Genomic DNA, 25,324 nt, shown 5'->3' with positions numbered 1-25,324 from the left:
GAGCTTGTGGCGAGGATGGGCCTGGCCAAGAACAAAGACACCTCTCTGACCAGCATCACTAAAAATTGTGCTCATAGAGTAATAACAGCTGGTCCTCTTGGCAGTTAACTCTCACTCCTGTCTGTGCCTCGGGGGCAGGAAGAGCCCCCTCAGTACCCCTACTCCAGCCACAACCCGGGCTTAAGGCCCCAGTGGGGCTGCCCCTCCTCACCTTCCCCACCCTCTAGGCAAGGGCTTCTCAAACCTCACGTGCACGAGACTCACCTGGGGAGCTTGTGAGACTACAGGGTCTGATGCAGGGGCTGGGGGTGCCCTGGAATCCTCCCAGGTGGAGCTGACGCTGTGGTCCACGGGCACACATGGACTCTCTGCCACGGCTTACGTGTGCTTTGCTGGTGGCAAACAGGAAGCCGGGACCGCCATTCCCCTGCCTCCCAGGTGAAATGCGAGAGTCGGGTCACTGGTGTAAAGGTGGATGGGGGCAGGGCCCAGCTTTTCTTAAACCATGCTCCCAGCTTCCATCCCAAAAGCCACACTGTCATTGTCCTTTTTGTGGAAGAGGGCCGTGGGATACAGCACCCACGGCTGATGTGCACTGGTTGGGGGAGCCGAGATGAAAGTCCGGACTCAGAGTCAGACTCTGCAGCTGTGGCCCTTCTGTGGGGCAGGGTTCAGACCTTCCACCAACCATGCCAGCTAGCTCTATGCCTTCGTTCTGACGAGGAGGAAACTGAGTACTGTGGACTGAGCCATTGGGCTGACCTCCCCCAGGCCACGCTGATGGTGAGCAGGGCCGGCCCCATCTCCCTACTCCCTGTCCCTCTCCACTGGGTCTTTACAGAGAGAATGAAAACCTTGGCTGGGGAACCAAAGACAGTTCCTGCTTCCTCCTGAAAATAGTCTCCGACTGACCATCCCAGGACCTCCTGGGCAGGGCACTGTGGCTTGCCCGCAAGACGGGCGGCCCTCTCTCCCAGCCTCCTGCTCGAATTGGGCGCCACAGAGCACTTACAAGCCTCTTTTCTCTGAGCAACACGGTCCACATTTTGTTTTCAAAATCTACAAGTAAACAGGAGCAGCTGACAAGCACCGGGAGGCAAATGTTTTTTCCATGTAAGGCTGTTCCTCAGGCTTTGCTCTGGGCCCTGGGCGGGGAGGCAGGGGGTGTGGGAAGGACCAGGAGAGTGGACTGCTGGGTGCAGGTGTGGCCTGCCTGCATGGTCACAGGCTGGTCCCTCTCCTTCTGAGCTCCTGAGTGATCTGGGACCCTGATATCCTCTGATCTCATCTGCCACCACTCGCGCCCCCCCTCCAGCCCCAATAGTCTGTGCGGCTCCTCCAGCACAAGGCACCCCTCCCACCTCAGGATCTTTGCACTGGCTGTTCCCGCTGCCTGAAACACTCTTCCTCCAGACGGTCACCTGGTGAACTCCCTCACTTCCTTCACTTTGTTCAAATGTCTCCTTCTCATTTAAAACTACCACCGCTAACCCCCACCCCCCAGCACTCCAGGTTGCCCTTGCTTGCTTTATTTTTTTCCATAACACACTATCCTCTTGAATCTTTATTTATTGACATGACATATTGAAACCTTATTAACTGCCTATCTTCCCCAACCAGGACACGAGGGCGGGGATCACCGTCTGTCTGGTTGCCGTCACCCCAGTGCCCAGACTTGTGCGGAGCACACGGCAGGCTCCCAGTCAGTGTGTAACAACACCTGCCTGTGATGCCCACATGGTTGCCTCTGGGAGCTGACATCTGCGACCCAGACTTACAGGCCTGAGGGTGTGAGCACGTAACGTGCCCGGTGACACGGCATAGTTACAAACGCATCCTGCACGAGTCCTGCACCTGGCACAGCGAAAGTCTGGGGAGGGAGTGGTCGTTCCACGTTAGAAAGGTTAAATGTGGCTCTTTCCAGCCAGTGCCGAGCAACGGGCATCTCTCGGGACAACTGGCACCAGCGCCGCAAGACCAGGGGCAAGAGAAAGCCCACCACAAGAAACAGCAGCACGAGCCCGGCCGCCGTGCCGCCAACACGCAGATCGGCCCTGCCCCGTACACGCAGTCCTCGTGCGGGAAGGCAACGAGAAGCGCCGTGCTTGGGGCTGGGCGTGGGGGCTTCTCTCGGGGCTCCAAGTGTTGCACGCGCAAAACTAGGATTATCGATGTCGTCTACAACGCGTCCAGCAACGAACTGGTCCGCACCAAGAGCCTGGTGAGGACCTGCATCGTGCATGTTGACAGCACACCGTGCAGACAGTGGTATGGGTCCCACTGTGCAATGCCCCTGGGCCGCAAGAAGGGGGCCAAGCTGACTCCTGAGGAGGAAGAGATTTTAAACAAAAAACCGTCAAAGAAAATTCAGAAGAAATAATGATGAAAGGAAAAAGAATGCCAACATCAGCAGTCTTCTGTAAGAACAGTGCCAGCAGGGCAAGCTCCTTGCATGCATCGCCTCAAGACCAGTCCAGTGGGGCTGAGCAGATGGCTATGTGCTAGAGGGCAAGGAGCTGGAGTTCTAGCTAAGAAAAATCAAGGCCCGGAAAGGCAAGTCCTCTTCCCTCCTCTCTTAGCTCATGTAATAAGGGGGTTTATCGTGAAAAAAAAAAAGGTTAAATGTGTGGTCTTGTGGCCCTTGTGTCTTCACTTGCTGAAGCCTACACAGAGTGAAGCTGCCAAACCCAGCAGGTAGCCTCAGATGCTCTGGTAGAGGGACCAGGGAAAGGTGGCACTGCTCAGCACAGGGCAACGTTGTGTGTCTCTGCCCAGGGCACCCGCAGACATGGAGGGGGCCTCCCAGCCCCTGCTTGGGCTGCCCCTGCCAGGCTGGATGGACCGGAGCTGGCATGGCCAGGAGCACGGGGTGACCCGCAGCATTCTGTGAGGCCACCTGCACACCACTGGGCCCAGGTTGGGTGAGACAAGGAGAAACTGATTCAGGATGACAAACACAGGAGAGGTGGAGGGGCCCAAGGAGAAGGATGCAAGAGAGCCAGCTTGCTGCTAGAGACTTCCACCAAGTGAGCTGTAACCGGGCCAGAGGGTAGCCATCATCCCAGACCTGCGGGAGCTCCAGGTGAGAGACACTGTTCTCAGTGCACATGTCCCTCTGCCTTGGGCCATGAGGGAACTGGGGTGACACCCAGGAGCTCTCAGCAGAGGAGTCAGAGAACTTCCATGCCGACAGAGCCCTGCCAATAAAAGAGCTCTGCTGATGGCACCAGGAGGATGGAGGTGCCACCCCATGGCTGCCCAGGGCCGGCTGTGTGACCTTGGACAAGCCCTTCACCTCCTGGTGCCAGGGACTCCTCATCCACAAGGTAGGACCTACCGTGAGGGGCTGATGTGAGCGGTAACGAGAACACTCCCCCGAGAACCAGCACAGGGCGGGTGCGGGGCAGGCTCTTGGGAGCATTCGTTTATTTAGATAAAGGAGGTGGCTGTGATACAGCGATAATTCCCAGCCCTCTCTTTCACAAGCCCGCCCTTCTTCTATGAATATATTCTTATAAAACAAGAAATCAGACTTTATTAATATTCAAAATATAGGCTACCAACAGTGCCTGTAGGAGGAAAGGATTAAAATGGAGAGGAAATAAGAGAGAGAGATTTCCAGAATTAAAGAAAGATGAAAGATCTCAGATCGAAAAGGCCCACAGAACACCACAGAGCTAAGAACCCAGAGCTCAACACATGACAGTGAGATTCAAGACTGTCAGAGACAGAGAGCGGCCTAACAGTCTCCAGAGAGAACAGATGACAAGGCAAAGGAGCGGACACAGACTGACCCCTCACTTTCCAACAGCAGCATCAACTGCAGGATGACCGGGAGTAACGGTTTTGGGAGCCAATGTAGTACCGAAGTTTTGAGTACTGAACTTTGAACCTTGAATTTTACATTCAGCCAACGGGCATCCACGTGTGAGAGAATGACTAGGACATTCTCAAACACAGAAGACCCTAGAAGGTCTGCCACACAAAGACCCATGTAGGAAATAGTCCTGGAGGAAGAGCTCAGAGGAGAGACCAACCTGGGAGATGCCCCAAGACACATGGTCAAGGGGTGGTCAGATTCTCAAGTAGAGAGTGCTACCCTGGCTCTCCCCAGATTAGTTAAGACCAGAAGGAAAGAGAGGAAGAATGTCTGTGATAACACGATGGGGCTTGGGTCTGGGGACATTGGGGACATGAGGGCCAGTTAAGTTCTGGTCTTGAAGAGGGACATACAGATAACAATTTTATTTGAAAAAAGAAAAGATTCACCGAGAAGCATAGAAAAACCAGGAGACAAGCGGAAACCATAAACTTCTCAGTGAAAAGGCAGACTGTTGTTCAGATGAAACACGATATCCAGCTATAGGTTCTTTACAAGAAAGACACGGCAGTAATGAGGGGAGAAGGGTGTGGACGGGGTTATCTGAAACAGGCTGGAGCCGGACGCGGGTCCACCGGAGCTCGTTACGCTGTTCTGTCTACTTCTGCAAATGTCAGGATTTTTCCATTATAAAATGCTTTTCAAAATAGCATGTTTTTTGACCAAGATATCTCTCTTCAAAAGACCAAGACAACTGTAAATTTCTAACTGTTACACTGTGCTCATCACTTGAACTTTCAAAAATGGCTAAAGGGATATGAGCTTATAGGAACTGGTTTTGCTGGGTAGTGACAGAAGTATGCCACTGCCTCCAGAAATGCCCCAAATTTCTCTATAGAAGGATCATTATAAATTGTCAGGGAAGGGGAGAGGGAGGAGGGCGAAAGGGATGATTACACACATGTGTGTGATGATGGACTGTAATTAGTATTTGGTTGGTGAACATGATGTAATCTATGCAGAAATAGAAGTATAAGGACGTACACCTGAAATTCATACAATGTTATAAACCAATGTTAGCGCGATAAAACACACACATACACAAAATAAAAATAAACTGTCAAGGATGAAAGGAATATTGTATATTTAAATTGATCTTTTAAAATTAAACACAATATATTATTATAAATTATACGTACATTTAAATATGGCACATGTATGCATATTTCTACAGGTGTACCCTCACACACTCCTCAAAATCGTAATCTTGAGGCTGTCAACAAGAATGCTAATAATGGTTGCCTCTAGATGGTGAAATCACACAAGTGTCTTGATTATTTTCCTTCCCCCTGAAAAGATCGTGTGTCCCAAGCTGCGTTTATGTCGTGATGGCCAACTTGTTTTCCCATCACTATTACTGAGAGTCACACACAGCGGCCAGTTGGAGCCTCTGATGGCTACAGATAGGCAGCCCCATACCGGCTGATAGAACTTGAGCTGCAATCAGACACCCGGTGCTGGGGTGGCCTAGGAGGCTGATCCCTTGGCAAGGCATGATTTTCATCAGTTTTTGAAATAGCAAAAATCATTGGTGGATTCCATTACGTCCTTCACGGACCTGAGAAGGGGACTGTGAGTCTGTGCCTATCTGGGAGGCAGGGGCGGGCCCAGCAGGGAGCTCTGCATGATGGCCCTGCTCGGTCCCCTCTCCCTGCTCCTTGTCCTCACTGTCCACGGAGGGCACTCTGGAGAAGCACTGCCCCAGAGAACTGTCTGCAATGATGGAAATGTTCGGAGAGCCATCCCACGTGGAAGCTAAAAGCCACGTGTGGCTATTGAGCACCTGAAATGTGACCAGTGCAGCTGAAGAACTGAATTTTTAATTTCATTGAAATTTAATTAATTTAAATTTAAGTAGCCATGGATGAACTTTGAAAACAGTATGCTAAGTGAAAGAAGCAGGTATAAAAGGTAACACATTGTATGAATCCATTTTATATGAAATGTCCAGCATAGGCAAATCTACAGAGACAGAAAGTAGATTGGTGGTTGCCAGAGAGTGGAGGGAAGGGGAATTGGAAGTGATTGCTAGGGTTTCTTTTTGGAGTGATGGAAATGTTCTGGAATCAGGTAGTGGAGATGGTTGCACAGCCATATGAATATACTACAAACACTGAAACGTACTCTTTAAAACGGTGAATTTTATGTTGTGTGAATTACATCTCAATTTAAAAAATACAAAAAAAATTTAAATAGCCACATGTGCTAGGGGCTACCATATTGGACAGCACAGTTCTAGAAGCTTTTGAGGAGGGTTCAGGCCTCTGATGATCCTCTCCTGCCCCAAATTCACGCCTCTCAGCCCCAGCGGTGCCCCTCAGGGGTCTGCCCTGCACTCCCTGGGCTCCCCACTGCCTCTGTTCCCACCCCAGCTCCAGCTGCACTGGCCCTACCCTCGATCACGCCCCTGGGCTCCTGGCCTGCTGCCCTTGGTCTGGGAAGCCTCCTCCCGCTAGCTCAGCCTCATCTCCAAGGTCTACTGCAGGGACATCTCCTGGCGCTCCCGCTGCACTTGGCACCACAACCCTCAGGTGCCATCGTCTGCCGTGCTCTTACTATCACTTTGCGCAGAACACCCCCTCGCTCTCCTCAGGGCTATTTTCCCTTTGGGCTTACTCAGGCAGGACGCCACCCAAACTGGCCCTGGCTGGGTCAAGGCCTCCTCTGACACCCCCAACCCGTGCCTCCCAGCCTCCTTGCAGCCACCGTCATGCTACATTCTCATCCGGGTCCCTATTTTCACATCTGCCTCCCCCACCTGTCAGGAGGGCCTGCTGGGTGTGTGGCTGAGCGCTGCACAGGGCTGGGCCAGGCAGGCATCGGCCCGGATTTGCTGAACCGACAATGGATGGCAGTGACGACTTGGTCACGGCTGGTTAACAGTTCACAAGGTGCCTTCATGCCCATTCATTACTTGGCTTCTGGGCTGAGCTCTCTGCCTGGGTGCAGTGAATTCTGCCTTGGGAGGGGAGGGAGGGTCTGCAGGGCCCCTTCCCAGGACCAGCCTCCCATGGGTGCCTGATGGTTCCTGCCTTCCTAAGCCTGATTTGGGGAGGGGCTTCCTAGAGGTCCCTCGTCCTGCTCGCCCCCACCCCAGATCCAGCATTTCCCATTTGAGACCCCCAGGCATGCACTGCACATGGCCAAGGGGGGAACACGGGGGCCCAACGACTCCTGGTGGGAGGGAGGCCCAACTCAGGGCTGCAGCTCTCCCCCCTGCAGAGGGTCGGCCTTCCCTGCCAGCACCAGCAGGACAGGCTGACCCCCAACTCCTACCCAAATCCCTGCGGGAGTTGGGGTGAGCACGTTCAGAGAGGTGCTTCTCTGAACGCACAGAAGGCGGCATTGTTTCCCTGCGTCTCCTCTCGACAGTCAGGAAGGGATTCCTGGTAGGAGCTCTGATGAGGGCTTACCAAATTCTCAGCACAGCAAGGACCTGGGTGATTGATGCGGAGAAAAACATTTCACGAGCCCCTCATCTGGTTTGTATTAAGAGATTTCCATGCTTGGATCTTTTTTTTCCCAAGGTAAAAACGGATGATGAGTTGGGAGCAGAGAAACAACAGAGGGAACAGGCAGCTGGGCGGAACAGTTAGGGGGAGCCTGCCTGAATGATGTGACCAGGCGGAGGGAGGAAGCCCTGCACCCTTTCGCTTTCAGGCTAGTGGGAGACAGAGGCCCAGCGGGCGGGTACTGCAGTGATGACGGAGACGCTGTGACTGGCTTCCCTGCTCACTTTATCAAAGTCACAATGGATTTGGCAGCAAAAAAGGTGGTCCCTAGCAACCCACCCCTGACTGCGGTGCCACAGTCCCTGACCCCACGCCTGGCAGGCCTCTGTATCTCCCTTTCCAGCCTCATCTTTCTCCCCAGCACTCTCAGCATCTGAGGTAACCGGAGGCTGTATTTTTGTTTGTTTGTTTTCTGTCTCCTTGCTGCAGCGGGAGGGATTGGGACAAGGACATGGGATTGTTGACTCCTGCCTTCCCCAGCCCCTACCTGGGCCCCAGGCTCCTCCTCACCTGGGCGGGTGTGGGTGTGGCTCCAGCCCCACCAGTGGGTGTACTGTAGGCAGTGGCGCTGATGGGTGGGCCTCCGGTCCCCCCCCCCCCCCCGGGTTTTTCTCTCCCTCCCAGGCCTGGAGAGGGTGGGCGAGAGTTGGGAAAAGCCCTCACAGCCCAGTGAATCCAGTGCGCTCACAGAGGGACTCGGCTCTAATCTTGGCTCTCCTCTCCAGGCTCCCGACGATCAGGTTACTAAGCAGAGCTGGCTGAGCCCACAGAGACTAGGTCTGGGACATGCTGCTCTCCAGCCAAGAATGAACTTGAGCACTTTCCCACTTAGCCAGCTTCTACTCATGCCTCAGGGCTAAGCACGCATGTCACCTCCTCCAGGAAGCCTTCCTGGTCCTGCCCCCCGTTCTTCCTTGCTCCTGGCCCTACCTTGCTCTGAAGCATGGTCTATTTCTCCATCACAGTCCTTGGTGCTTGGATAACATTAGCTCACCTGGTGAGAGCTCCTTTAGGGTCCCAGCACCCACCACAGCACCTGGCACACAGCAAGTGCTTGCAGAGGGTTTGCTGGGCGGCGGTGTGAAGGCGGGCAGTGGCCAGCACAGTGCCCCTGCACCCAGCACAGGGTCCGGGGCAGAGTGGGCAGGAAACACGGCTGGATGAACAGAGGGAGGGGTGGGTGGGCCTGTTGGGTCTGTGTATGGCCTGCCTGCTCTTCCTCCCCGGCCTTGACTGAGGACGGCTCACCTGTCCAAGGGCACCTGCCCAGGGTTCAGGCCTTTCCCTCCAGCATTCAAGCTTCTCTCCCCGACCGTGGGCTCAGCTGTGTCCACGCCGAGACTCAGTAACTGGCTGCGTCGTGCACAATCACTCACTAAAGACCCAGGAGAGAGCCACGTGGCCGGCTCTGGAGGGGGGCAGGGAGGACTGTGATTCTAGATAAAGAAGGGGGGAGGAGAAATAAAGGGAGATAAAGCCTGAGGGAGGATGGTTCCCAGCCCTGGCGCCAGCCGTTAACCAGCGGGTTGAGGCAAGGAGGGAAGAACTACATCTTCTGCCGTCCTAGAAGCAAACCTTTCAGTGAGCGTGTGTGCACAGCCCAGGTGGTCAGTCGGCAAGCACGGCCTGAGCGCCAGGTAGGGTGCTGGGACACAGCTCAGCAGGCCTCTGCCTGGGAACTTAGAGCTCAGTGGAAAGACATCCCACATGGGACGAGAGGTGCCCAGAAGGAAGTGCATGGGCCGTGAGGGTAGGGACCAGGGGCCTGACCTGCCTTGGGGGTCAGGAAGACCGTGTCGGGGTTGGGATGAGGCGAGTGTATGCAGGCGAAGGCACATGTGTGGGGCCCTGAGGCAGGGGAGGGTGGGGTCTGCGGGCCAGTCTGAGAGAAAGCTGTGTGTCTGGAGGGTGGGGGAAGCACACGGCTGACAGCACGGTTGGGCCAGATCTGGGGCCATGATGGGGATTTCGGATTTTATTCTGCTGGGGGCAGCGCTGACTTCATGATGTTCGGCCTCTGGGCTGCATTCTGTGTCCCAAGCTGTTAGGGATAGAATTGTGACCCCCTCCCCAAATTCGTATGTTGAAACCCTAACCCCCAGTGGGCGTTCAGGGAGGTAATTAAGGCTAAATGAGGTCATAAGGGTGAGGCCCTAATCCAACAGGACTGGTGTCCTTATAAGAAGAGGAAGAGATACCAGAGCTGTCTCTCTCTCTCCACCACACAAGGACCCAGCGAGGAGGCAGTCATCTACAAGCCAGGAAGAGAGTCCTCACCAGGAACCAACACTGATGGCACCTTGGTCTTGGACTTCCAGCCTCCAGAGCCGAGAGATGATAAATTTCTGTTGTTAAAGCCTCCAGGCTGTGGTACAGCCACACCTCGTTTTATCGCACTTCACGGATATTGTGCTTTTTACAAATTGGAGGTTTGTGGTGACCCTGTGTCGAGCAAGTCTGTCGGTGCCACTTTTTCAAGAGCATTTGCTCACTTCGTGTCTCTGTGTCGCATTTTGGTAATTCTCACAATATTTCAAACTTTGTCATTATTATTATATTTGTTATGGTGATCTGTGATCAGCGATCTTTTTTTTTAATTGCAGTAACATTGGTTTATAACATTATATAAATTTCACGTGTACATCATTATACTTCTATTTCTGCATAGATTATATCATGTTCACCACCCAAAGACTAATTACAATCCATCACCACACACGTGCCTAATCATCCCTTTCGCCCTCTTCCCTCCCCCCTTCCCCTCTGGTAATCACCAATCCAATCTCTGTCTCTATGTGTTTGTTGTTATTGTTTTTATCTTCTACTTATGAGTGAATTCATGTGGTATTTGACTTTCTCCCTCTGACTTATTTCTCTTAACATAATATGCTCAGTGTCTATCCATGTTGTCACAAATGGCTAGATTTCATCGTTTCTTATGGCTGAGTAGTGTTCCATTGTATATATATATATATACCACATCTTCTTTTTTTTTTTTTTGAGGAGGATTAGCCCTGAGTTAACATCCGATACCAATCCTCCTCTTTTTGCTGAGGAAGACTGGCCCTGGGCTAACATCCATGCCCATCCTCCTCTACTTTATATGGGGCGCCGCCACAGCATGGCTTGACAAGTGGTGCATCGGTGCGCGCCCGGGATCTGAACCTGTGAACCCTGGGCTGCTGAAGCAGAGCTCGCACACTTAACCGCTTGCGCCACTGGGCCGGCCCCATATACCACATCTTCTTTATCCACTCGTCCCTTGATGGGCACTTAGGTTGCTTCCAAGTCTTGGCTATTGTAAATAATGCTGCAATGAACACAGGGGTGTGTGTATCTTTATGCATTTGTGTGTGATCAGTGATCTTTGATGTTACTATGGTAATTGTTTTGGAGCGCCACGAACTGTGCCCACATAAGATGGCGAACTTAGACACATGTGTGTGTTCTGACTGCTCCACTAACCAGCCATTCCTTCATCTCTCTCCCTTTCCCTGGGCCTCCCTATTCCCTAAGACACAACAATATTGAAATTAGGCCAATTAATAACCCTACAATGGCCTCTAAATGTTCAAGTGAAAGGAAGAATCTCAGGTCTCTCACTTTAAATCAAAAGCTTGAAATGATTAAGCTTCGTGAGGGAGGCATGTCAAAAGCTGAGATAGGCCGAAAGCTGGGCCTCTTGCACCAAATGGTTAGCCAAGTTGTGAATGCAAAGGAAGAGTTCTTGAAGGAAATTAAAAGTGCTACTCCAATGAACGCATGAATGATAATAGAGTGAAACAGCCTTATTGCTGAAATGGCGCAAGTTTAAATGTTCTGGATAGAAGATCAAACCAGCCACAACATTCCCTTAAGCCAAAGCCTAGTCCAGAGTAAGGCCCCAACTCTATTCAATTCTGTGAAGGCTGAGAGAGGTGAGGAAGCTGCAGAAGAAAAGTTTGAAGGTAAGAGAAGTTGGCTCATGAGGTTTAAGGAAAACCATCTCCATAACATAAAAGCGCCAGGTGAAGCAGCAAGTGCTGGTGTAGAAGCTGCAGCAAGTTCTCCAGAAGATCTAGCTGAGATCATTAATGAGGGTGGCTACACTAAACAACAGACTTTCAATGTAACAAAACAGCCTTCTATTGGAAGAAGATGCCATCCAGGACTTCCACAGCTAGTGAGGAGAAGTCAGTGCCTCGCTTCAAAGCTTCAAAGGACAGGCTGACTCTCGTTAGGGGCTGACGCAGCCAGTGACTTTAAGCTGACGCCAATGCTCATTTACCATTCTGAAAATTCCAGGGCCCTTAAAAATAATGCTAAATGTATTCTGCCCGTGCTCCATAAATGGAACAACAAAGCCTGGATGACAGCACATCTGTTTACAAGATGGTTTACTGAATATTTGAAGCCCACTGTTGAGACCTACTGCTCAGAAGAAAAGATTCCTTTCAAAATATTACTGCTCATTGACAGTGCACCTGGTCACCCAAGAGCTCTGATGGAGATGTACAACAAGATTAATGTTGATTTTGTACCTGCTAACACAACATCCATTCTGTAGCCCGTGGATCAAGGAGTAATGTCGATTTTCAAGTCTTATTAAAGAAATACATTTCACAAGGCTGTAGCTGCCATGGATAGTGATTCCTCTAATGGATCTGGGCAAAGTAAGTTGAAAACCTTCTGGAAAGGATTCACCATTCTAGATGCCATTAAGAACATTCACGATTCATGGAAAGAGGTCAAAATATCAACATTAACAAGAGTTAGGTGGAAGTTGATTCCAACCCTCATGGATGACTTTGAGGGGCTCAAGACTTCAGTGGAGGGAGTAACTGCAGATGTGGTGGAAATAGCAAGAGAACTAGAATTAGAAGTGGAGCCTGAAGATGTGACTGAATTGCTGCAATCTCATGATGAAACTTTAACAGATGAGGAATTGCTTCTTGTGGATGAGCCAAGAAAGTGGTTTCTTTTTTGTTGTTGTTGTGAGGAAGATCAGTCCTCAGCTAACATTCATGCCAATCCTCCTTTTTTTTTTTTTTTTTTGCTGAGGAAGACTGGCCCTGGGCTAACATCCATGCCCATCTTCCTCCACTTTACATGGGACACCACTACAGCATGGCCTGACAAGCAGTGCATCGGTGCACGCCTGGGATCCAAACCCCGGCCGCCAGCAGCAGAGCGCGCACACTTAACCACTATGCCACGGGGCTGGCCTGAAAGTGGTTTCTTGAAATGGAATTACTCCTGGTGAAGATGCTTTGAAGATTGTTGAAATGACAACAAAGGATTTAGAATATTACATAAACTTAGTTGATAAGCAGCAGAAGGGTTTGAGAGGATTGACTCCAATTTTGAGAGAAGTTCTACTGTGGGTAAAATGCTATCAAACAGTGTCGCATGCTACAGAGAAATCGTTCGTGAAAGGGGGTCAATTGATGTGGCAAACTTCATTGTTGTCTTGTTTTAAGAAATTGCCACAGCCACTCCAACCTTCAGCAACCACCACCCTGATCAGTCAGCAGCCATCAACATGGTGGCCAGACTCTCCATCAGCAAAAAGATTATGACTCACGGAAGGCTCAGATGATAGCATTTTGTAGCAAAAAAGTGTTTTTAGCAATAAAATACATTGTTTTTTTAGACATAATGCTATAGCACACTTAATAGACTACAGTATAGTGTAAACATAATTTTTTTATGCACCAGGAAACCAAAAAATTTGTGTGACTCACTTTATTGCGATATTCACTCTAGTGCAGTGGTCTGGAACCGAACCCGCAATATCTCTGAGGTCTGCCTGTGTTTTGTGACGGCAGCCTGAGCAGAGTGACGCGCAGGCCCTGAGTTAGACACTCATTCATGCTTCTCCTCTCAGTTTTGGGCAGCCCTGTGAGGTTGGCGTCATCCTCACTGCCCCGGCCCCCGGGAAGAGAAGGGAACCGGCTTAGGGCCTCTAGGGGCTGACGATCTGATCAAGGTCGTGGAGCTGGCAGTGCAGCTGTAAAAACACCTCATTGCTTTGGTCTGTTCTCTCTACAAAGAAGAGAGAGAGAAAATGACCGCCTTTGAAGTGAGAAGATGGAAATGCTATTCAACAAATTTAACAAACAAGAATAGACATCACGTAATGAGGCGAGAAATTCTGCTAAAAAGAGTGAAGACAGGGGAGGAGGGAATGAGACGAAACCCCAACGGCCTCAGGTATTTAGAATAATTACTCTTAAAATGTTTACAAAAAGCAATCATTCACCATAAAGAAGGGTGTTAATTAATAGGCAAAATATGGAAGCACGGATCTTTCGTCTCTTTCTAACACACGGTGAAGATAAACCTCTTCACTTTCTCCTCCAGAAAGAGAGGAATGCAGCACCCCAGCTAAGGGAGAAGGGCCATCCATTTCTTGTGGCCTAATAGAGAACTCGTGCTAAAATCTTTGAAAGACATGTTACATTTTTGAGGCTGTCACTCTGAGGGCAGCGCGTGTTCAGCAGAAGTCAGGATGAGATAAACAGATCGCCAGCCCAGCCTGCTGAGAGCAAGGCCTCCATCCCATGCTGGGCACTCCAGCATGTCCGCTTGTCCGTCCTCTCCACAGTGAATATTTTGGGAAGAAAATAAAGGAAGACATTTCCCATTTGAAGAAAAAGAGCTAGCAAGGTGCTCCCATATGCCATTCAAAAGGAAGAATATAGGACAACGTCTTTGGAAAGTCATTTGGCAGTATGTTTCAAAAGCTAAAATGCACATTCTCTTTGATCTAGCAATTCCATTTTTTGGAATTCGTCCTTAGATACACTTCCATATGTGCACAAAAGTACGACGTATGAGGGGATTCACTGCGGCATTGCGTTGAATAGGAAAAGACTGGAAACAACCCAAATACTCAATAATGGGAGACTGGTGAAGTAAATTATGACATACTCATGCACTGAAACTCTATGCAGCCTCTAAAAAGAATGAAGCAAAATGAAGCCATAAAAGTACTAAAAGGACCCATAAATTTCTTTTATAACCTGTGACTTGAGAAAGCCCTTCAATATATGACACAAACCTCAAAACCATAAAATAGGAGACTGATAAATGTGACTACATTAAAAGATTTTTGCACGACCCAAAATAAAAACAAAAGAAAAACCAAAAGCAGACAAAGTATAAAACTGCAAGAAAATGACAATTTCCTAAAAGCAGTCCTTGGAAATCAATGAAAAAAGGATGAACAACCCAGTGGGAGAATTGACCAAGGATACGATCAGGCCATTCACTGAAAAGGAAATAAAAGTTTCTCTGAAATGTATGAAAAAATGCTCAACTTTAGTCAAAAAGAGTTGCAAATTAAAACTCTCCTGGGCTGTTGTTTCTCATCTCTTAGAACTCACCACCTGGTAAGGAGTGTCATTCTATCTCATGCAACACTTGGACTATTCACCCCCTTCATTTTCTAGTTGAGGAAACGGAGGCCTAGGGATGGGAATGACATGGCTGTGCTCATAGCACATACCAGTGGCAGAGCTAGATTCCTGACTCAGGGCTGCTTCTTCCAGCTTAGAGCTCTCTGCACTGTGGTGTGTTGCTTGCAGGTACTGTTTGAGACACTAAAGAATTAAAAATTCATAAGAAGTTTACATTGTTGACCAAAATTTCTATTTAGCACTTCAAATGCATAATATACTGATGGCCGACTGTATAAGTTCAAAGTTAGACAAATTTCTCTTTTTGTCTTAAATTTTTTTTTTAAAGATTGCTCCTTCTACCCCAGGAGATGCTACTCTAACAGACCGTGAGCGCACCTCCTTCGCCTCGTGATCCCAGCCTCCAGCACGGGGCCTGGCACGCACACCAGCTGTGGAGCCAGAGAACGAGCTGGGCTCCCAGCCTCAGGCTCTGGTCCTGGCTAAAACCCCAGCAATCTGTCCACGTACCCTCCCTGAGCTTCTACTTCTACACCAAGATACTTGTGCCCACTTCTCCAGATAATTTGAGATACTGTGTGTAAAAAGTCCTAACGTGGAGTCTGACACTAGTAAGGGCTCAACAAGAGTAAGGCTGGGTTTTTCAAAAACTGCTTTGAGTCAAATTAAAGCATCGTCTGAACTCTGCAGGAGAGTGGGACAATGAGCAAAGCTAACGATTTAATTCCCTGACCAGGATGCTGACTGTTCCCCTGCTCCCCTCTGCTCCTTCAGTCTCTAATTGCATTAAGCACGCGTTCCCTCCCCAGTAACCCCGGGGCTGCCCAGCAGGAAGTGACCTTGAGGCCTGCCTGCCCAGAGATCTGCTCTGAAGTCCCAGGTGACGTGTCCCCTCATATGTGACCTTCCCTTCTCGTAGGTTTCCTGGTCCACTCTGCAGGAGAATGCCTTTTCTGTGCTTTTATAAAAGACCGACCCCTCCTGAGCTTGGAGGGGGCAGCAGCAGGCCTGTGCCCCAGGAGCTGCCGGCGCAGCGGCAGGACAGGGCGGGGCAGCCTCCTCCCTGAGAGCGTTTACAAGGAAATGGGGTTAGGCAGGGTCAGGCCAGGCAGAGATGCGGGGTCTTGCTGGGAACAACACACACTGCGGAATTGTGTGCCTTTGAGGTTTTAACTATCTGCTTGGGAAGCTCTTCAGTGAGGTCTTGACAGGAAAACATATTTTGGAATTTGGTCTGAATGACACCACAGGGCAGGCAGCCTCCAGAGGCCAGGCCTTGACCCCAGCCTACAGTGATGCTGAGGAGGAGTATTCCCCTCAATGTCAAAGTGTTTGCCCCAAATATAAAGGAATTGACCCATTAACTGAAATTCTCAGTTTTTATTTTGCTTAATGTCATGTCAAATTTAAAATATGTGAATGTGTGTGTATGTTTACACGTGATATACCATGTCAGATTTAATATATGTGTGCATAAACACACATACATATAAAATATTTACATATATGGGATATTAAAAAATGTCTATTTCTTTATAAAAGTTCCAGTGAAAAAAATTTAAAATAAAGGGAGAAAATGATCCACAATTTCATTATCTTTACATGACTATGGTTAAAATTTAGTGCATTTTGCTCCAGGTTAGCTGTCACACCATTCGGTCTAATAAAAGACTTCTCTTTGGTTTGGAAGGGTAAAGGGTGCTCTCCGGGAAGCAAGCACAGAGGTGCAGCCTCGTGCAGAGAGGAAAGGGCTGGGGTTTTATGAGAGGACATCAGACTGGCCTTGACGCCAGCACTGCAGTACTTATTAATGTGACATTGGGCAAGTCACTCAACCTCTGTGAGCCTCAGTTTCCACCAATGACCCAGCTGATTTCAGGGGAGAAGACGGGGCAGGGCTGTGATGGTTCCGAGAAACCAAGCTTTTTCCTCAAAGGGTGAAGGGAGAAGGGAGCACAGGAGCCTGATGGAGAAAGAAGGGGTCTGTGGAGAGGGGTCTTGGAGAGCAGAGGTGTGGTGATGGAAACCAAAAAGCTTTTCCTGTGGCCAAGGCCTTGTGTGAGACATGCAGCCACCCTCTAAAGTCACAGGGCTTTGGCGACAGCCCCAGTTTCACAATTCTCCTCTGTTGTCCCCATAAACTGCCTAAATGTCCTGGGATGCCAGCCCTCTGACATGCACACCATGTCTCTCAGAGACAGCCTCTCCTGCCCAGAAATGGCCCCAAATTCTTTGTCAGACCAACCGTAGGAATTTCTGTTTGGGAAAATGTAGTCACTGTGAATTTCACAGAAAGTAGAACAAGAATAGAAACTGCTAAATTATGCTCAAGGAAACATAAGTTTCTTTATCAGATTGCAAAATCTTTCCCCAGTGGGGACAGGTCAATTTCGAGCGGCAGCAGCTATTAAGGGGTGATGCACACATCCAGGTTCCCTTGCCCGTGTAAACCACACACTCCTGGGGAGCCTGGCTGGGCCTCACGTGGGAGGGTGGGGTCCTGCATGGGAGCGAACCTTCTGCTCGGGCAGAGGCCATGCATTGCCAGGCAAAGAACGTGAGAACGGGTGGCTGCAGATCTGGGTTTGAATCCTTCACACAGAGTGCTGGCTGTGTGACTCTAGGCAGACACCTCTCTGACCTTCAGTTTTCCCACCTTAAAAATGAGCATGGTAATACCTACGTGGTTGGGTCATAGAGAGGACCAAACGTGAAACACATTAGAAATTCACAGGCAGTGCCTGGCCCGCGGACATGTTCAGGAAGTGGTGTCCTTGTCGTTCTCAGGGCAGGCGATGCCACCCACTGCTGTGTTTCTGCAGTGAAATCCTCTGGGAACCAGTAACCTCAAAGAGCTACAGATGCTCTAGGGCGCTGGGCTGGAAACTGGTCACCAGAGCAAATGAGATGGGAGAGAAAACATTATGCAGTTAGGGGCTTGAGCAAGAGCAAGTCCTGTGGCTTTGGTAGGTCAATAGGATAGCGAAGGACGATGGAAGGAGTTTTTGACATTCAGCTTCAGAGTCAGCAAACAGGACTGGACCGAAACTCCCAAGCACACTCTTTGGTCCTTTCTTTGCCATATCCAAGCAAAGGCTGCCCAGACCTGCTGTGAGAGTGTTTCTGGATCTTTAATCATTCTTGTGCCATCTGCACCATATTTTTTGCTGAGGAAGATTCGCCCTGAACTAACATAGATGCCAGTCTTCCTCTATTTTGTATGTGGGTCACTGCCACAGCATGGTTGCCAATGAGTGGTGTAGGTCTGCGCACAGGATCTGAACCTGGGCTGCTGAAGTGGAGTGCAGATAAACTTAACCACTAGGCCACAGGGCCGGCCCCTGCACCTTTTTTTTAAAACTTATTTTTTCTTTAAACTAGCTTTTCTTACTTAAGTAAATGTGTTTAAAAATGAAACTTCTATCTCTACCACAAAAGGAAAGCCAGTCTCCCAGGGCCATAAGATGGTTACTGTTCAAATAACAGACAGTGAAAGCTACACACTGCAACAAAGTTCTAGCCAAAACCCTGCCTGAGCGCTTAGCCTAGGAGCTGTTTGTGCAAAAAGGGAGATGAACAAGTATTAGAGGAGTGTTAGAGACACACTAGGACCAAATCCAGACCATCTCTTGGACCAACTGGAAGGACTGAAAGAGACTGAAGAAGGGCTGTCCTGTGTGGACTCAGTGGCTTCTGTTATTGAATTACTGCTCTTGTCTCGCTCGGAGAAACTGCCCCGGCATAAATGTGGGACACGTGGCCTGAGGACTGCATCAACAGATGCTCTGGGATTCTCATTCATCCCACATCTCCTCCCCACTTCTCTGCGGGCTCCATCTCCCTCCTAGACAGCTCTTCTCCCCATCTCCGCCCCTCAACCCAAACCCGAGTCCCTCATCTTGTTTCCTCACACACCTGCCTGTAGAATGCATTTCTTCCTGCAGCCTCCACTGGAACCTCCACACCGAGCATTCCCATTTCCCCCTATGTCTCCAACTTCGACTGCTCCCCACTCCACTCCTGGAGTCACCCACCCACACAGAACTCTCTTCCCTGTTGGGAGCCACAGTCGCTTCAAAGACAGGTGCTTTCACGGGTGTGAGCTCACTTCTATAGTGCACTAGCTCTTACTGTCCCCATCTACAGATGGGAAAGTGAGGTCCAGTGAGATTAGCTGATTGGTGGGCTCCTGACTCCTGCCTTCCCTCCCGGGGTCTTCCTACCACCTCTGGAACTCTCTCTGCAAACAGCAAGCTGAAAAAACACAGGGAGCCACATGCACTGCTTAGGTAATACTGAGTGGGAGATAGAGTTTTCCCTCCTCCTCCCCCTGGGATACGGGGCCATTATCATGGGCAGCAAGGAAACTTCCCAGGTCCAGCTTCTAGTTCACACCCTGCAGGAGGTGCAGGGACATGGAAGCGGGAAGCATGTTCTGGAGCCGCCTTCTCCAGCTGACAGAGCTGGCTCAGGACGAATCTTCAGAGCCGCTCCTCCTGTCCCTGACTGGGGGCCGTTAGGTGGAGACACCATTCCCATTTCTACCCAGAGCCCGTGGGAAAGGAGGGAGCCCGAGTTTGGAGCTAGATGGATGAGGGTTTGAATCACAGCTTCACCATCAACCCAGGGGCAGCTTAAAGGTCAGGAAGGGGAAGGATAGGAGCCTCAGTGATGGGGTCCCAGCCTGGAGGTAACCCTGTGGGGTGGAGGACGTGTCCCACTGAACCCTGGGCGGCGATGCAGTTCTGGGATCCAGGATCCCAGACACAGGATCCAGGCTAAGCACCGCTAACCTCCCATGAGGGGTGCTGTTCTCTCTTCTTTCACCATTGGTACTCAGTACCTCAGTTTTCCTTTGGAGAACCAGCCCTCCCCATGCTCAGTTCAATTGATTTGGCAAGTCTGGACCCCTCACACCACCCTGTGTGGTGACTTTGGCCTGGTCCATCAGCACACGCTTGTTTTTCTGGCCGTAGAGGTTGGCTCAGAGATGCACATGCCACCAAGGAGACTCAGTCATGGACTTCTGCTGGAACTCTTAGGAAAGAGAGGCTCTTTGGTTGAGCTACAAGAAGGAGTGAGGCTAGAGCTTTGAAGGCCCCACTTCCTAAAGATGAAGCCAGCACGGAGGAATGCAGACCCAAGCACTGGGAGACACGGCTCCCGACGCCCCCAGATGAGCACACAGGTCCGTCCTGCTGAGGTGAAATCTCTGATCCACCCTTTTCTTCTTCTATTGGCTTAAGCCAGTTTGAGTTACATTGCTTGTGACAGACAACCAAAAGTGTCTTAACAGGGGTAGATGGCATTTTGGGGGTCCATATGACACAACCGCCTCACACTAAGCATCAGTCCGTTATCTATAGTGACAGTTTACCAAGGTTTCAGTCAACTTTAATTCTGTCCTCTGATACAGTTACTATCATCCTCTGTCATATGCAAATGTGATCACTGGATATGCTTATGTCTTCAAGTTGTTAAAAACAACGAACAGCGTAGGCCTAAGCACAGAACCTGCAGTCCAAAAGAAGAAAACTACTCCCTGGCTGATGGCGGCCCACTTGTTCATTCATTCATTCATTGATTCATTCACTCATTCCATGTTTATTGAGTCCCGCTACGGGCCAGCCAATGCTCTGATTAGGCTGCTGTGACGATTAACCAACCAGCTACACTCTCAGCCCAACTCTAGTCCAAATGACTCCTGCTCAGACAAAAAAGGTGGACATTTTCCCAACCTGTCTGAAGTCCACATGCACTGGGATTGAATTCCCCCTTGACTCCCAGTCACTCGGGAGACCCGCTTGTACCCGGTGGGTCCTGACCTTCACTGCCAGCTGGTCACAGAGCTCACGGACCCTCTGCTTCTTCATCTGCTCTAGAAAGTGGCCAGAGGTCCCCATCTGGCCTGCCCACCTGGAGTTTCTAGAATCCATCCTTCTGAAAATGAGGACAGTTATGATGTTACAGCCCACCCTCTGTTCTTCCTCAAAGACACAGTCACATTTCTCCGATCACGTTAGCAAGTTCTTTCTGTGCTCTGGGCACTTCCATCTGGGTCTAGAGACTCAAATCCATGAAATGGGATCCATCAAATGCTTTTCGCACCTGCTTTGTGACAGAGACTCATAACTTCCTCCCATACCCTTCATCTCACGTGTCCCCTCCCTGCTCTCACCAGACCTCTCTACCTGAAGCAGAAGTGGTCACCCAGCCCCGCGTCATGGTCTGCTCCCCCGGTTGCCTGTCCACACCACGTCTCGGGTCCCCGGCCACACGGCTGGCTCTTCTTTCTTCCCCTTGTGCCAAACGGGCTCTTCTGCACGTTTCTGCCATCGCTGGGCCTGTTCTTCTCCGGGCCATTTCCCTGGCCCTGCTCCTGTTCCCCCATCTACGCACACACCTTTTATAAGTCTGAGAAGTGAGTTCCAAATGCAAGCCCATCCATCCCCGACCCCTTGAGAGAAGCCCCTTCTTTTCTTTCAAACATCCTGACATCTGCTTTCCTAATTTCCAAGACACGAATCTTTTGGTTTGTGGGATGGCAGCTCCAGATCCCTAGGAGGTAAGCTAAGGTGGAGTGGGCCCACAAGAGGGCCCTGTGTGAAGGGGCCACAGCCTTGCCCCCAATATCCGGGGCTTGTTCACCTGGTAGCGCGAGGGGTCATGCCCATTCCTCATAGGCTATGTCTCCCTGGTCCCACCACCCCACCCTCCAATGCCCAAAGACACTGGATTATGGTTCTAGAACCGGGGGAGGCCCTTGCAAATCGCCTGGCCCAGCAGTTACACCTTTAATTAGCAGAATCACCTGGAGAGCTGTTCCTGTCCCCATCCCAGAGACGGAGCCATGGGGTGTGGGTGGGCCTCAGGCACCTGGATCTATAAAAGCACCCCCCGCAGCCCCTATGACAGCTGACGAGCTGCACTGGGAGCCCTTCACCCGTGGGGCAGCTGGCACCTCACGCAGGGTACCGTCCCTTGGTTCCAGAGTAAGGTCCCAGAGCCTGCCCAGGGCCCAGGCTCCCGCGTGCCAACCCAATTGGCATTCCCATTACTTCATGCTGACTGCAGGCTTGGAGGCCTGGGCCGGGGGCTGCTGACTTCTACAGCCCTTGTAAATGCAGCCTGGGCTTAGTAAGCAACGGGACCATCCAATCAGGCCAATAAACAGACGCACAAACAGATAAATCAACGAAGCAATAAACCAGAGGGGCCAGAACAACCTCTTTACAACTTCTCTTTGGGGGCAGGATTTGCAATGCTGCTTTGTGTTGTTTGTGTTTTCTTTTTTTTAAATAAGCAAAATGGTTTTCTTGGGACTCCATCCAAGAACATTAGATAAATAGCTGTGATCCAGTCCCAGCTGCTCCCAGGAAGGCCTGCTCAGGCAGACTGTGGGAGAGGAAGGCTGGGCTCTGACATGCAGGGTGCAGGTGCCCTGGGGCACCACGGCCTTTGTGAAAGCTCCAGGCTCCCCATCTCTGGCTTAGCTTCCCAACTGGCCTCCTCCTTCCCCCCAGGCTCACTCACAAGTGTGGATCTGACCTGGGGCCTCCTCCCTCTGCACACACCCTCCTGTGTCCTCTAGATGCCTAAGCACCAAGTACAAGCCTCTTGGCAGGTGTTAAGGTCAGACTGGGCCCACCTCACTGCTCCTGCTCTCTACTGCATGGCCGAGCTCTGCCCAGTGACCACTCAGCAGGCACCGAGGTGCGCGGTGCCCTTCTGCATCCTCGACGGTGATGTGCAGTCTTTGCTCTTTGGGGCAGACCCTTGTGTTTCCAGGTCTTCGCCTGGAAAGCCACACCCCTCATGCTCCAAGCCCAGCCCTGATTTCACCTTCTCCCCACCCAGAGGCCCTTCCTGACCCAGGGTGGACGCCCAGCAAGCCAGGCTCCTCTGGGGTCCGCTTCTCTACTCTCAGCACTCGGCGCTGCCTGGTAATGGTCTCCCTGCCACAGTGGGGGCGCGTTGAGGACAGAGCTGGGTCCTCTGGGGCTGAGTCGAGGAGCAAGACAGGAAAGGTGGTGGTTAGGGCAGCAAGCGCTTTGGAGGCAGACACACTGCGTTCAAACCCTGCTCATGCTCTCACCAGCCGGGTCACTCCTGCGAGTGACGGCATCATCTGCTGCTGTGTATTGTCGCGCCTGATCCCTCCCTCCATCAGAGTGGGTATCCGATCTGGTAAAGATCCATCTCCCCTCCCCCTGTGAGTCTCTGTGGCTGGGCTGGGTCTGATTCATGATCTCCTCCCAGCTGGGCCCAGAGGGTCACTCAGGAACTCTGCTGGCCACAGGGGCTGCTCCCAGCCCAGCTCGGGTATCCAGTGTGGAGGTGAGTCCCTGCCTGTGCCCTGGGTTCCCTCAGCACCCTGTGATGGGCATCGCCTCCTCCATCCTCTAGGGCACGAGGTCACCTTTCCTCTGAGCCTTGCTCGGTCAGCCCCGCCTGCTGCAGGAGTCGACCTTCTCACACCTCTTCTGCCCTCCTCACCATCTCCCGAGCTGGACCCAATCTGGCCCAAATCTGGCCCCATCTTCTCTCACGCACACTTTGGTTCACAGCCTCCTCTGCACCCAGACCCCATCTGACCCTTCCAGGTGATTTTCCACCCTGTCACTGGGAGAGTGCGTTCAGCCCACCACCTCCTCGAAACCCATCACTGCGACTAGAACAAGTCCCCGAGTCTCTGTCTGACCCCTGACCCCCTTCCAGCTTCATCTGGAACAGAAGCAGGGCCTGCTCCCGGCCCATGCTGCAGCCCCGTGGAGCTGCTCCAGCCTCCCTGGAAGCACATGCCCTCCTCCTTGCCCGTCCGGTGCTCATCAACATCAAATCTATCCCTTAGGCCCAGAGCGGATGTGGCCTCGTCCATACTTTTCTGACTTTCTTTTCACCCAGGGCGTGGGTCTTGCCCTCTTCCATGGCCCAAGGGATCCATTTTTTGCCAGCAGTCGGTGTACCAGCCTTCTTGGCCCTAACAGCTGGGCTGTGCTCTCTTCACCTCTGCGTTCCGGCCTCTCATCCAGACCCAGAATGGAGTGGGCACTGGTGAGTGTTTGTTGGAATTGAATTTTACACAGTATGCATTTCAGACTCTTCTCTGAGTGGTTCTGGTCTGACTGTCAAGCAGTTCATTTGCTGTCAGACTAAATTCAGTTGTGGTCAGGTCAAAATTTTTCCTATGGCCAAACCGTTATCTGAAGGTATCGCTGGAAGATAAATCAGCGTTATCTCGATCTGCTGGGAAACAACCGACGGCATTCGCTCCGGGTTGCTGGTGCTGTCCAGATGTGGCTGCTGCACTGGAGCACATTTTCCGTATTTAAGCTGACAGGAGCTCCAAGAATGAGAGAGCGTTTGGCCTGGAGCAGGTCACCCGCTGTGTGCCCCCGTTTCTCCTCTGTAGCAGACAGGGAGCACCAGCTGGCTTATCAGCAAATTCACATACAAGGTGGAACAATGCCCATTTTTCTGACGCAGTCTATATTGTGAAATCAAGTATTCTCCTCCTTTTTATAGAGCTCCAAGCCCCGTGGAGACTGGGTGTGCTCCCGTATGAGCCAGAGCAGCTGGCCTCGCCACAATATTGAACAGAGGGGACCCAGAGGTGGATATTGGGTCCTGCTGTACAAGCCGGGAGCCCCAAAGTGTTAGGGAGGCTGGGGGACAAATGCGAGGCCAGGCAGGCTCCAGAGGGCTCGTCTTATTCTGGTTCTGAACAAGTGCAGCCGCCATCCTACAACTGTGTCTTTTCTTTGTAGTGTACCATCCAAATGCACCCTCCTCCCACTTTTGGGGACTTCTTGCCCCCAACGCAGAAACCGTCCTGGGGGCAACAGCAGGTAGGTGCACAGATGCACTCGTCCAGGCTTCCCAGGGGTACATCCACCACCATCCAGGGCCCCGGCCCTGGCTGGGCACTACAGGAAGCGGAGAGGGATGAGACCCAGATGCCATCCGCAAGGAGCTCATGGCCAAGCCGGGTGGCAGAAAACTGGAAAACTGCTCTAATTGAGATGCCACCATGTGCTAAGGAACCTCATGGGGTCGTGGGCGTAGTTTTTGCACACGGGGGATCAGGGAAGGCTTTATCAAGAGGGCAGTGTCTGAGCAGGGCCTTGAGAGTAAGAAGGACTTAGACATGTTGAGAGAGCAGGCAAAGAACAGCCACGGGGACAATTTGAGACAAGATATGGAAGCAAGGAAGCCTGGATGAGCTCGTTTTTGTCTAGAACTTACAGCGTGTGAAAGGCATAACGGGAGATAAAGCCCGCACGGGCAGGACAGCAGGTTAAGGCGGGGGATCCCACAGACGGGCAGAGGCTCTGCTGCGGTGTTTTGTGCAGGGGGACAGCAGGGCCAGGTGGGCCGGCAGGAGCCATGCTCTTCAAAGGGGCGCAACCACAAGCTTCACAGCCTCCTTCCTCCAGGAAGACCTGGTGCACCTGGCGTCACTCCAGGCCAAGCTGGCTGTTTATTTGGACGCCATGTACTTTCTATTGCTCCTGGGCTGCGAGACCATGAAC

At 51.2% G+C, this 25,324-nt stretch overlaps 1 protein-coding gene and 1 pseudogene across 1 annotated transcript in view; one reads left to right on the top strand and one right to left on the bottom strand.

The window, feature by feature from the left end:
- The window catches only part of LOC101390062 (small ribosomal subunit protein eS8 pseudogene), a 32,770-nt pseudogene extending 29,880 nt beyond the window's left edge, over positions 1-2,890 (top strand).
- COL23A1 (collagen type XXIII alpha 1 chain) overlaps positions 1-25,324 on the bottom strand; it is a 324,150-nt gene that overhangs the window by 109,244 nt on the left and 189,582 nt on the right. The gene's annotated exons all lie outside the window — the stretch shown is intronic.

The sequence above is a fragment of the Ceratotherium simum genome, chromosome 4, assembly GCF_057802395.1.
Source record: "Ceratotherium simum simum isolate JZ-2026a chromosome 4, ASM5780239v1, whole genome shotgun sequence".
Classification (NCBI taxonomy): domain Eukaryota; kingdom Metazoa; phylum Chordata; class Mammalia; order Perissodactyla; family Rhinocerotidae; genus Ceratotherium; species Ceratotherium simum.
This window is presented reverse-complemented; position numbering and strand designations above follow the sequence as displayed.